The following is a 12,205-nucleotide window of genomic DNA, read 5'->3' as shown; positions in this document are numbered from 1 at the left end:
TACTCAGAATATCCAAGTCAATAAAGTTGTTGGTAAAAATGAAAAATATGTCTTTTATTTTACTAAAGAAACTAAATGGACTTTTTGGCCAACTCAGTAAAAGGAGTGGATTAGGTATAGAAGACCAAAAACAAGCAGATAAAAATTAAAAACTGGAAGTTGATGAAATCTTTCAGTATGCTTTGTAAAAGGATAGGTAGCATATAAGAAAAAAATTATTGATGATTTAGAGTATTTAAGGAAAGGAGAAAGTAGTTAGAGAAATGGTAGAAAAAAGGATCTCAGACCTGATCTACATGAACTTTCAGATTAAAAGGACCTACTGAATACCAGGTAGTAATAATTTCATGAAAACTCTATTGAGACACATCCTCGTAACATTTCAGAGCATTAAGAATAAAGAAGATAACGTGAACTCTTTAAGAAAAAACACTTTGCCTAGGAAGGATTTAGAGTCAGTTTATTGTCAGAGAGGTCATCAGTTAACACTGGATGTTTGAATCATTGTTTATAAAATCAGAGCAGGATGGGGATGGGATGAATTTTCTAGCTAGAACTCTTAGCCAACCAAATTATAAATCAAGTATGTGCATAAAATAAAGATATATTAAAGCATACAGTGATGCAGGAAGCTGACCTTTTAGGAACTTCTGGTGAATTTCTTGATATTGTGTTTAGAAAATAAAGTAAGTCAAGAAGCAGGAGGTATCTTCTCGTGGAGTGGACTCAGCCTAAGAGTGGAGGAAATAAATCTTAAGATGACAGCTATGTGGTAAGACTTGAGCCCTGACAGATGTGGCTCGATTGGGAGTTGTCACGCAAAGTGGATGGTCTCTGGCTTGATTTCCTGTCAGGGCACATACCTAGGTTGTGGGTTTGATCCGTCTTCTGGGCATATGCAAAAAATGGTAATTGACGTTTCTCTCCCTTTCTTTCTCCCTCCTTTCCTTTCTCTCTAAAATAAGTGGGCATGTCATCAGGTGAGGGTTTAAGAAAAAAAAAAAAGTCTTGACAGCAACCAGTTCAGTTTAAAGCAGAAAAGCAGAAGATGCTGAGAAGACTGTCTTCAAGAATACATTAGCTTTATTTTAAGAAATAACATGGTTAAGAACCTGGATGATTTTATGATTAGGTAAAGGTACATGCTGCCTTATCAGTAAGAAAAAAAAAAAGGCAGTTAAGAACACTGGAAGGGAAAAATTTGTATAGGAAAATTATGGTCTAACTGAATCAATGAAATTTTTGGTAAAATTTTGAGCAGTTAAGAAAAAAGAATCTTTTCATCTGGACAACTTAAACAAATTTAATGGTATTTGTAATTTCTTCTCTCAGTATTCACTCACATTAGTTGATTCTGCAAGGGTTAATCATATTAGCATAATTTTATAAGCAAATCATTGGGTTTTTGGATTTTAGAATTGATTTATATACAAAGTGCTAAAGGTCTAAATATAATTGTGGTTGAGAAATCAGTGCTGTAAACTATGACATTATGAAAGTAATGCTATAGCAAATGATATTTGAGAGGTGGAACAAGTTTAGGATGCTTAATAAATATCCTTATCTTTCATCACCCTGAGTCCTTATCTACTTCTGAATCATGGAACTGAGGGGAAAGTGTTTGACTTAAGAGAGTCAGGTAACCACTAAAACTAAACACACATGGTTAAAAATATTTATGGGAACTTTGGCACTGGGTATGGTGGAAAACTTGCTTTTAATTTTTATGTACAGTTTTTCATTTTTATGTACATTTTATACACTTTATAATTTTCATATTTGTGTTTATTCTGTAGTTAATATATAAATTAAAAGTTAGTAATTCAATGTGTGAAATCTGCACATTTAGTAATATACTTTTTTGGTTATTGCATTAGACCTAAACATTTTTCTGCCATTAATCAATTTTTGTGAACAGAGGGATACTAACATTATTTGATATTCTTTATACTGAATACTTTATGAAGCTTTATATCATTTAAATCTTACAACCCTATAAGGAGGCTTGTTCATTTTATTAATACAAATGTACTAATTGTTTAGAGAGTTTAAGTAACTTTTCCCTTAAGGTCACATTGCTATTAAGTGAGTGGTAGGAATCTGAACCCAAGCTTTTCTGACTTCTAGATCGTTGTTTTTTGTTTTTTTTTTTCCTCCCCTTACTGTATAAGGGGAAGTTTCTTAAATTTGGCCTTCACTTTTATCACCTGTGTTTTGTTTGTCAAAAAATTACTGCTGATGGTATAAAGACACTGTGCTTAGCTGCTGTTTGTGGTACCAAGAGAAAGGATAAAAACTGGCATTCTTCCTTTCTTAGCCCAGTTAGATTTTGTTGGAGATGTGTATCTACAAGTTACCTATGTAAAGGGAAAATCAGTTAAATTTATATCTATAGTTAGACCAATTAGGATTAAAGGAGACCACACAAATTACTAGTATCAAGAATGAGAATTGACATTACTATAGACATTAAAATGATAGTATGGAAATGTTAGGTCCAGTTTTATGCCAGCAAATTTAACAGCTTAGATGAAATGAGCAAATTCTTCGAAAAACACAAAGCTACCGAACTCAAGAAATAAATAACTGCCTAGCTATATACTTACGAACTTGTAGTGAAAACCCCACAGTAATGATGCCATATTCAGATGGCTTCACTGGTGAATTCTGTGTTAACACATAGGAAAAAAACAATACCCCTTCTACATAAATGCTTTTTTTAAATCCATACCTGAGGACATTCTTACTAATTTTAGAGAGAGAAGGAGGGAGGAAGATAAAGAAGGAGAAAACATCAGTGTGAAAGAAAAACATCAGCCTGTTGCCTTTCATACTTGCCCTGACCAAGGACTGAACCTGCAACCTAGGCATGTGCCCTGATAGGCAATCAAACCTGTGACCTTTTAGTTTATGGGATGGACATCCCAACCAACAGAGCCACACCAGCCAAGGAATCACAAATGCTTTTATAAAATGGTTTTTTTCTATGAGACTAGCATTACCCTGATAACTAAATCAGAAAAGGATATTACAAGAAACTGTAGAGCAGTATTCCTCATGAGTATATGTAAAATTTATAAATAAAAATTTATTAAACAAAAATCAAGACCACATTTAAGGGATATGCCCAAGGGGGATTTGTCCCAGGAATGCAAGGTTTGTTTCACATTTGAAAATAATCAGTGTAGATTACCATTATCATAACAGACTTAAAAAAATAGCATGTGATGATTTCAAGACATACTTTTTAAAAATTGACAACATTTATTTTTGGTAAAAAATTTTAGCACACTAGGAATTGAAGGAAGCTTTCAACCTGATAAAGAGCATCTGTGGAAAACTCTACAACCAGCATATTAATGGTGAGAGGCTGAGTGCTTTACCCCAAAGACTAATGTCTTCTATTATCATATCTGTTTTACATCATTGTGGGGTTCTTAGCCAGTGCACTAAGGCATGAAAAAGAAAATGCATCCATCTTGGAGAGGAAGAAGTAAAATTGGCTTTATTCATAGGAAAATTCTAAGACATTTGCAAAAAGATACTAAGTTGTAAATTAATGAGGTTATACAATGCAATAATGTCAATATACAGTATGTTTGTATATATGCAAACATACTAAATGGAAATTGAAAAAAAAAACCAAACCACTGAAATAACCCCCAAAGAGAGGAGACACTTATGGATAAATTTGACAAAAGTTATATAGGACCTTCATACTAAAAACTGTAAAACATTGCTGAGTACTTTCTTTTCTTTCTCTTTTTTTTTTTTGTTGAGCATAGTTTTTTTTTTTTTTTTTTTTAATAGATTTTATTTGCTTTTAGAGAGAGGGGAAGGGAGGGAGAAAGGGAGAGAAACATTGATCAGTTGCTTCTTACACGCCCTTAACCAGGGACCTGGCCTGCAACCCAGGCATGTGCCCTGATGAGCAATTGAAGTGGTGACCTTTTGGTTTGCAGGCCAGTGCTCAATCCACTCAGCCACACCACCCAGGGCAGGACTTGTATTTTGATAAAAAATAAATTCTTAAAACTTATTAAGGATACTTAAAACTCAGAAGGCAGTCAACAAAATTTAGAAAATGAACAGAAAAGTGAAAAGATACTTCATCATATTAGATACAGGGTGCGGCAAAAGTAGGTTTACAGTTTGTATAGAAAATAATACAATAATAATACAAGAATAAACTTTTATGTAATTAGAACTGTAAATCTACTTTTGTCCCACTCTGTTTATAGACAGCAGATAAGCACATGAAAAGATGGTTATCATCAGTAGTCCTTAGGAAAATGCTCTTTTGATACCACAAAGAGACATTGTATACCACTAAATGGCTGACATGAAGAAGACTGACCATACCAAATGCTGGTGAGAATATAGAGCAACTGGAACTCTGATAATGAGTAGGAATGTAAAATGGTAAATTCACTTTGGAGAACAGTGTGATAGTTTCTCAAAATGCTAAAAATATATCTGCCTACCTACAACCTAGTTATTTCGCATCTGTATAATTTACTTCAGTAGAAATGAAAGTGTATGTCACTGTAAAGCCTTGTACATAACAGAGGTGTTCATAACAGCTCTATTTGTAATAGCAAGAAAGTTGGAAACAACCCAGGTCCATCAACAGATGAGTGGATTAAGAAATTTGGGATAGATACAACCAATGAAATAATACTCAGCAGTGCAATGAAACAAACTATACACTTGACAACATGGATTAATGGCAGGACAATAAGGGAAAGCAGTCAGATCTCCCCCTCCAAAATTAATATTTTTATTCCTTTACCTAAAAAATTTAAATGCAAACTAATATATAGATCAGTTGTTATTTGGGCAAGGTTTGGGATAGAAATTGGAGGCAGAGGGAGAGACACAGAGGTAATCAATTATAATTACAAGGAATCTTGGAGGTGACAGTTACCTTTATTATCTTAATTGTAGCGATGGTTTCACTGGGGTAGGTGTATGTCAAAACTCATTAAATTGTATATATGTGATAACTATTACAGTTATAGCTCAATAAAACTAAAAAAATGAAAAGCAAGTTTATTTCTAGGAATATTTATTTCATGCTGTTTAATGCTGAAAAAATGGGAGGAAATTTATTGTATAATCTGGGTTAAATTTTTAACATATTTCTGCAAAAGAATATGTCATTAAAAATGATTTAGAATATTTAAAGACAATGAGAAACATCACACCATAATACTTGGTCATCATAAAATATCATGGTATTCTATTTTTATCAGGATATATTTGTACATTTGTTCTTTTTCTTCTCCTTTTGAAAAGGATTTTATTATTTTTAGAGAGAGGAAGGGAGGGAGAAAGAGGGAAAGAAATATCAATGTGCGGTTGCCTCTTGTGCACCCCCTGCTGGGGACCTGGCCTACAACCCAGGCATGTGCCCTGATTGGGTATCAAACCAGTGACCAATCTGTTTGCAGACGGTGCTCAATCCACTGAGCCACACCAGCAAGTGCCCATAGTTGTTTTATCTACTCATCTACTGATGGACTCTTGGGCTGCTTCCATGTCTTGGCGATTATAAATAATGCTTCAATGAACATAGGGGTGTGTATGTTCTTTTGAATTAGTGTTTTGGGTTTCTGAGCATATATTCCCAGACTTGGGATCGCTGGGTCAAAAGGCAGATAGATCCATTTTAAATTTTTTGAGGTATCTCCATACTGCTTTCCATAATGGTTGCACCAATCTGTGTTCCCTCCAGCAGTGCAGAAGGGTACCCCCCCCCTTTCCACACCCTTACCAGCACTTGTATTGATGGCTAATTCTATTTTTAGTCTTTTTAAGGAACTGCCATACTGTTTGCCACAGCAGCTGGACCATTTTATATTTTCATCAACAGTGCACAAGAGTTTTAATTTTTCGACATTGTCACCATCACTTATTTTGTTGTTTTTATAGTAACCATCCTAGTGGGTGTGAGGTGGCATCTTTTCAAGTCCTTATAGCCATTTATTTTCTTCTTTGGAGAAATGTTTGTTCAAGTTATGAATGAAAAAGGGGCTTTGCAATAACCTGACAAGCTCAGGGAGGCCACGTGGCAGGACTGACAAGCTCAGTGACCAAAAGTAACCACACCAGATGGTCTAATCACAAATTCCTAACTGGGCAGGTCATAGGGAGTGATCACATCCCTGGCCCTTATAGCTTCCTTAGCAAAGGTCAGTTTTTAAGTGAGCTCTGTCCATTGTTCTTATGCACCTAAGATAACATATCTTTGAAATGTCAGAGTAATTTTCTTTTTCCAACCCCTCGAAGGCACAACCACCAGCACTAGAGTACAAACCCCCAGATCATGGGACCACAGAACCTCTCATTGTTACCTTGTTCCCTGCCTACCATCTCTTTGTTCTGTAAATGTTACTAACAGTCCTGTACCCACCAGTGTAAAAGAATTATGTGTTTTCCCATTTTGCTTCTTATCCAGTACTGGAGATTTCCCTGCTATGCTTTCTCCCACCGACTTAAATTACCAGCGGTGGATTCCATTCACCTTCCTTTAGTCTTCTCTTTTGATTCTGATCTATAAAATAAGCTGCAAACTGTCATTTTTGCTCCCCAGTATGTTACCAGTTTGGCTCAAACAAACTCATAAAAATTCTCTATATGTTTAGACATTCCTCAGGTCAACAAAGTCCTTTGAAATGGGTTGTTTGTTTTTCTTTTGTTGAGTTTTAGGAGTTCTTCATGTATTCTGGATGTTAATCCCTTATCAGATACATGTTTCGTAAGTGTATTCTCCATAGGTTGCCATTTTAGTCTGTTTTATCTTTCGAAGTACAAAATTGAAAACCTTTCACAAATCCAACCGTTTTCTTTTGTTACTTATACCTTTGGTGTTTTATCCAAGAAATCACTGCCAAATCCAATGTTGTGAACCTTTTGTCTGATGTTTTCTTTTAAGAGCTTCGTTGTTTTAGGCCTTATTAAATCCATTTTGAGTTAATTTTTGTGTATGTGGTATTAGATAAGGGTCCACATTCGTTATTTTGCAGGTGGATATCCTGCTCTCCCAGCAAGATTTATTGAATAGATTGTCATTTATATTGAGTGGTCTTTGTTGAAAATTATTTGACTATATATGCAACAGTTGGCCTATTTATTTGCCTTTATGCTAGTACCTCACTGTTTTTATTACTGTAGCTTTATAATTTTCAAATTAGCAAGTGTGAGTTTTCTAGCTTTGTTATTTTTTATGATTGTTTTGGCTATTTGGGGTTCCTTGAGATACCATATGAATTTTAGAATGGCTTTTTCTTTATCTATTTCTCCAAAAAATATTTTTGGGATTTTGATAGGCATTACATAGAATTGTAGGTTGCTTGGAGTCGTACTGACATTTTATTAACATTAAGACTTCTAATTCATAAACTTAGGATGTGTTTTCATTTATGTATGTTGTCTTTAATCTGTTATTAATGTTTCATAGTTTTAATTGTAAAAGTCTTTAACTTTTTTTGTTGATTTGTTGAAAATAATTCTATATTATTGTGAATGAAATTGTTTTGTAATTTCCTTTTCAGATTTTTCATGGTTCGTGTATAGAAATGTAACTGATTTTGTGTGCTGGCTTTGTATCCTGCTACTTTGCTGAATTCATTTATTCTCACAGATTTATTTATTTGTAGAATCCTTAGGTTTTTCTGCATATAAGATTATATCATCATGAAAAAGATAATTTTATTCTTTTCCAATTTGGATGCATTTTCTTTTTATTGCCAAATCCTCTGGCCAGAGAACATCCAGTAAAATGTTGAAAAGAAGTGTTGAAAGTGGTTATCTTTGCCTTATTCTTGATCTTAAGGGAAAAGCTTTCAGCCTTTCACCATTATGATGTTCACTTTGGGTTTTTCATATGGCTTCATTATGGTGAATAAGTTTCCTTCTGTGCTTAGTTTGTTGAATGTTTTTGTCATGAAAGGGTGTTGAATTTTGTCAGAAGCTTTTTCTGCATCAGTTAAAATGATCATGTGGTTTTTACCTTCATTGTGTTGATGTGGAGTATTACATTGATCAGTTTTTGCATGTTGAACCATCCTTGCATTCAAGGACTAAATCTCACTTGGTTATGGTTTCTGATCTTTTAAATATGTTGCTGAATTCTGTTTGCTAGTATTTTGTTGAAGATTTTGCATCAGTGTTCATAAGAGACATTAGCCTGTAGTTTTCTTTTTTGTAATGTCTTAGTCTGAGTTTGCTGTCAGGGTGATGTTGGCCTCATAGGATGTGTTGGGAAATGTACCCTTCTCTTCAGTTTTTTTGGAAAAGTTTGAGAAGGATTGATGAGTCCATATTTTAGCATTTGGTATAATTCACTAGAGAAGCTGTCAAGTTCAGGGCTTTTCTTTGTTGGGAGATTTTTGATTACTGATTCAATCTCTTTAAAAGTTTTAGGTCTATTCATATTGGTTATTTCTTTGTGATTTAGTCTTGGCAGGTTTTGTTTCTAGGAATTTGTTTCATCTAGGTTTTCCAGTTTGTTGGGCTAAAGTTTATAGTACTTTTTTTTTATTTCTTAATCCTCAATTGAGGATATGTGTATTGATTTTAGAGTATTAGGAATGGGGAGGGGGGAGAGAGAGTCAGGCAGACACAGACAGAGACACATTGATTGGTTGCCTCCTGCACCCCAGTTGGAGATTGAACCTTCTGCCTAGGCGTGTGCCCTAACTGGGGATCAAACCTGCAACCTTTTATTGTATGGGATGATGTTCCAAACAAACTTAGCCACCTGGTCAGGGCTCCTGTTTTTTAATGTAAGCATTTCTATAAATTTTCCCTGTTACTGTGCTTTTGTGGTATCCATAAGTTGTGTTTCCATTTTCATTTGTCTCTATCTTCTAATTTCTATTGTGATTTCTTCTTTGATTCATTGATTTTTCAAAGATGTGTTAACTTCCACAGTTTTACAAAGTTTTCAGTTTTTCTTTTGTTGTTGATTGCTAATCAGAGAAGATACCTGGTGTGATATCTATGTGTTAAAAATCTGTTGAGACTTAATTGGTGGTTTACCATATGATCTATCCTGGAAAATTTCCCATGTTTATTGAGATGAATGTGTATTCTGTTGAGTGGAGTGTTCTGTATATGCTTATTAGATCTAGTCAATTTCTGGGTTGCTTACATCCTCTTACGTTGTTCTGACTGATTTGTTCTATCCATTATTGTGAGTGGGGTGTTGAAGTCTGTTACTTCCATTGTAGAATTGTGTATTTCTTCCTTTAGTTTTGTCAGTCTTTCTTCATACATTTTGATGGTCTGTCATTAGGTGTGTAAATGTTTATAATTGTTTTTCTTCTGAATATATAGAAATTTTTGTTAATACATAATGTCCTTCTTTGTCTCTTGCAACCTTTTTGATTTAATGTTTATTTTGTCTGATATTAGTAAAGTCACCTCTGCTCTTTTTGGTTATTATTTGCATGGAATATCTTTTTCCATTCTTTCACTTTCACCTTGTTTGTGTCTTTGGATCACACGCCAGTCTCTTGTTGACAGGGCATAGTCTATCTTTTTTTTTTTTAAAGCAGTTTTGCCTATTTGTCTTTTGAATGGGAGAATTTAATCTATTCACATTCAAGAGAATTACTGATAAGGAGAGACTTCTGTCATGGCACTGTTTGTTTTCTATATGCCTTACAGCTTTTTCTGTTCCTTATTTCCTGCATTACTGTCTCTTTTTGTGTTTGGTAGATATTTTATAGTGAAATGTTTAAATTCCTTTCTCATTTTTAAAAATGTATATTCTGTATCTGTTTCCTTGTTGGTTATTGTTAAGATTACATTTAATGCCCTGTAAGTTATAACACTAATATGAATTTTTACCACCTGACTTCAGTAACATACAAAAACTCTGTGCACTTTTACATGTTTGTCCTCACTCTGTTCAGTTGTTGATGTCACAATATTACATCTTTATACAATGTGTATCCCCAGATGTAAACTAGTAATTTTAAAAAATTCATTAGTATCGTAAGTTACATAGAAAACAAACTTTGGAATTACAAAGCAGAGTTGTAGTAATATTAGCTTTCACATGAATAATTTTTTATTTTCATTAAATGTATTAATCTTTTAAATCCTGTAGAACACAAAAAGTTCATTTACAAGCCATTATTATAACAGTAGTAGCTTTTATAATTGCCATGTGTTTACCTTCAGTGGAGATCTTTATTTTTCCATATGGCTTTAAGTTATTGTCTAGTGTCTCTTCATTTAGTTTTGCAGAAATTCATTGAGTATATTTTGGAGACAGGTTTAGTGGTCACAAACTCCCTCAGCTTTCATTTATCTGTAAATTCCTTAATTTCTCCCTTATTTCTTGAAGGACAATTTTGTCTGATACAGCATTCTTGCTTGATAGTTTTGTTTTTGTTTTTTCTTTTAGCACTCTGAATATATCAGTCCACAATGTGCTGGCCTCCAAAGTTTTTGATGAGTAATCTCATATTTTTATTGAGAATTCCCAGTGTATGATGATTTGTATCTATCTTGGTGCTTTCAAGAATCTCTTTTTGTCTTTTTTGAAAGTATGAGGAGGATGTATCTCAGTGTGGATCTCTGAGTTCATCTTACTTGGAGTTTGTTGATACTCTTGGACATTTATGTTCATGTCTTTCTGCAAAGTTTTCAGCCATTATTTTTTCAAATAGTCTCTCTGTTTTTTTTCTCCTTTTGGAACTCCCATGTTGTATAGGTTGGTTTGCGTGATGGTGTCCTTTATGTGTCTGTTTGCTTTTCTTCAATCTCTTCCTCAGACTCCAGTTTCCAGAGTCTGTTGTTCTTGCCCTTATGGGGAGTCTGTCCATTTTTATGGTTTCTGATGTAGTCTGTGCCAATGACAGCCCTGATTTTTATTGCTTACCCTATTTGATTATGTTGGCTATCACTTCAGTCTCGCATGTCCTAACAGAAATGAACTCTTCCTTTCTCAGTCAGCTCCTTTTATGAATTTTCTTAGCTGGAACCACCATTTATCCGCAGCTGAAACTTTAGTCTTTGATTCTCTATGAGGGATTAAGACATCTTAGAACATTTTAAGAAGTTTTCTTCTGAAGTGTACTATACTGTGTATTTTGTAGCTATTGTTAAAAGAAAAAGGAAAAGAGACCTTAGTACAATCCTTAGCTTACTGAGGTGTAAAAATCCTTAAAAGATGATTGAGAGGTCAAAGGCAATAATGCTTGCCCTGAGGCACTTTTTTTTTGGTAATAGAATTAATATGTATATGAAATAATTAGCAACACTAGACAGTCAAGCTTTTTTACCAAATGAGAGGTCGTACCACCTTTATTGTAAGCACATTCCGTTACCTATTTAAAAGTTGCAGCACTCCCCCTCAAAATACATATTCATACTACACACTCTATGTACTACTTACTTCTTTTCTCTCCTGCTTTGCTTTTTCTCATGTGCACTTACCACAATCCAATGTATCTTAAAAAATTGTCTTGTTTATTGCCTATTCTGCCCTCTTTCTCCCAGCTTAAATGTAAGCTCCATGAAGGCAGAAATTTTTATCGCTTTTGCTCATGACTGTATCTACGAAGTCTGATACATAGTAAAACATTCAGATACTTATACATGAATGAACACTAGTGTCTTAGATGAAGCCTTTGTGAATTATGTGATAAATGAACTAGGTTATAAAAGTTGGATAACAGAGCAAAGTAATTGGCTCAATTACTTTCTAGCTCTGAAGATTTCTTCCTCCCTATTTTGAATCTTTAAGCCTGTATTCAACATTTTGTGGTTATATTCTGAACCATAGGAGCCCTTTGGAGACAAAGTTGTTCTTTAGTAGTAGAGTGTTAATGTTCAGAGCAGATATACTTCTTATAAAATCAGGTAGCAGTTTGGATTCTCTTTTGTTATGAAAAATTATTTGAATTAACTGTGAATGCTGTTCAGTCACATTTTTTTGTGACTGTAGGCAGAGATTTTGGTTCTTTGGCTTAGAACCAGCTGCATACTGTTTGAGGATTGACTATTAAATACACTGTTTCTCTGTAGCTGTTTTCTTTCTGGGATGGGCAGTTTGCCTAAAGAATAAAGCCTTTTACCCTAGATTCTCTTTTCCTTTGTATAGAACTTCTTGATAGTATGATTTCATCTCAGCTGGGTTTTATTGCTTTTCTGTTGATATATTTTGGTTCCTATGCTGAGTTCAGGC

At 34.1% G+C, this 12,205-nt stretch overlaps 1 protein-coding gene across 6 annotated transcripts in view; it reads left to right on the top strand.

Annotated features, from left to right (window-relative positions):
* The window catches only part of MGA (MAX dimerization protein MGA), a 148,383-nt gene that overhangs the window by 103,458 nt on the left and 32,720 nt on the right, over positions 1-12,205 (top strand). The window lies entirely within an intron of this gene.

The sequence above is a fragment of the Pteronotus mesoamericanus genome, unplaced genomic scaffold (genome assembly GCF_021234165.1).
Source record: "Pteronotus mesoamericanus isolate MK-2021 breed Mesoamerican mustached bat unplaced genomic scaffold, CSHL_Meso_final contig_164, whole genome shotgun sequence".
Lineage (NCBI taxonomy): Eukaryota > Metazoa > Chordata > Mammalia > Chiroptera > Mormoopidae > Pteronotus > Pteronotus mesoamericanus.
This window is presented reverse-complemented; position numbering and strand designations above follow the sequence as displayed.